The 1,668-nt window shown below is 40.8% G+C and overlaps 1 protein-coding gene across 3 annotated transcripts in view; it reads left to right on the plus strand.

Moving 5' to 3' along the window:
• Positions 1-433: 433 nt before the first annotated feature.
• LOC101863573 (multidrug resistance-associated protein 1) overlaps positions 434-1,668 on the plus strand; it is a 57,945-nt gene continuing 56,710 nt past the window's right edge. For 2 of the 3 annotated variants that reach the window (XM_005095048.3, XM_035968884.1), the window contains exon 1: positions 435-904. The gene's annotated coding sequence lies outside the window, so the exon portion shown is untranslated. Of the gene's footprint in view, positions 905-1,668 lie in introns of all 3 variants that reach the window. The other variant, XM_005095047.3, reaches the window with a different exon arrangement.

Consider the following 1,668-nt stretch of genomic DNA (forward strand, 5'->3'; position numbering starts at 1 on the left):
AGAGAGAGAGAGAGAGAAGAGGATAGAGAGAGATATATCCAGAAGGTGGAGTGGGTAGGGGGGAGGGAGATATTTGGCATTCTTGCCATGCGAGATGAGCATGTTTTGTGGGAAAAATCAGGAAGAAAGAATTAGCCCGGGTGAGAGCAAAACGTCTTGATGGGATGGGAATGGCTGAGGGCCACGCTTGTGTATGATAGGCCTTTTTTGTTTGGTTTTGGGTCTTGACTTTCTTTTTCTTTTTCTTTTTTTAGTTGGGGGGGGGGTAATTTGTTTTCCTCCAAAGGCGGATGCTGATCTGTTTTGGTTGATAATATTACTTAAAAGTGAAGGCCCCTACCCTTGGCCTACGCAGAGCTTCAGTCTGCAGCGAAAAAACGTGTACATTTAGTGAGAGCTACAGAGAGAGAGAGAGAGAGAGAGAGAGAGAGAGAGAGAGAGAGAGAGAGAGAGAGAGAGATCAGGATCTAGTTCATTATTTCCGATTGCGACCCGATTGTGCAATGCCCGACCAAGGCAGGAGATGACATCCACCTAGATTTTCCCACTTTCTTACGTTCTCAATTAAACGAGTTTATCTTCTTTTATTCGTGGGTACATAATAAATTTAATGATCTCATTTGCGTGAAAGCTTTATGATATTGTAGGGCCAATATTTTAGCCTTTCACGTCTCCAAAACTTGACTAGTTTTGGGGGCGACTTTCTGGCCAATTGGTTGTGCACGGGCAGTAGGCTTAGTTTTTCCCCGGGCACTGATGAGTACAAACAGGATCGACGGGAGACTAAAAACTCAACGTCAACGGGAGAAGAGAGAGAGAGTCAGTCCTAACCGTAACGGAGTCAACACACAGCAGTCGCCGGGCGCCTGGGGATCCACGAGATCTACGCCGTTGGAAGTGAAAGGTAACATAAGATAAATACTACAATATACTGGTGAGCGAAGGAATACTGAAGATTGACTGAAAAACGGCTCAGGTTTTTTTTCCAGCTCTGCGATGTGAGTTTTTCAGTTTCATTTGCTTTGGAAGAGTTTTCCTTTTGGTATGAGATAAATCTAGATTCTAGATCTAGATCTTTTGCTTGGTGTCTTTTAAGATTTGAACCAATTTATTAAGTTTCTGTTGTGTTATTTGGAAAATACTAATACAGACTACCGATTTGCCAAATTAAGTAAAACTAAATCTATTTTAGTAAGGATGAGAGGAATAAAAATTTGTTCAAGTAGATTGTGTCGTGCTGATGAAATATCCTTCCTGTTTTTACACGAGCATAGAGAATAATATAAGATATGGAATAGATCTATCATCTAAGAAAGAAACGAAATTTGAAACCAACACGCTAACACCCGCGAGGAGGGATAAATTTCTTCCAGTTAACGGTAACCGTTGTAATTTTTGAAAATGTTATTATGTACGCAACTGCACGTACACAGATCTATACGCACATTTACATTTAATTTCTAAAATGTAGTCTATAAATCATCCAGTATCCTGGCACGCCGGTGATCTTGTACTTGTTGTCCCGTTCGTTAAAGTAAAGTCCACGAATCATTTGTTTACATCCAGAGAAGAAATCCAGAAGTCTTGATGACCAAATAGATAACACAAAGAACAGGGATGCTACCTTACGTAAAACATCAAATTATGGTAAAATTCAGGTGGGGGGGG

Source organism: Aplysia californica, unplaced genomic scaffold, assembly GCF_000002075.1.
Source record: "Aplysia californica isolate F4 #8 unplaced genomic scaffold, AplCal3.0 scaffold00094, whole genome shotgun sequence".
Classification (NCBI taxonomy): domain Eukaryota; kingdom Metazoa; phylum Mollusca; class Gastropoda; order Aplysiida; family Aplysiidae; genus Aplysia; species Aplysia californica.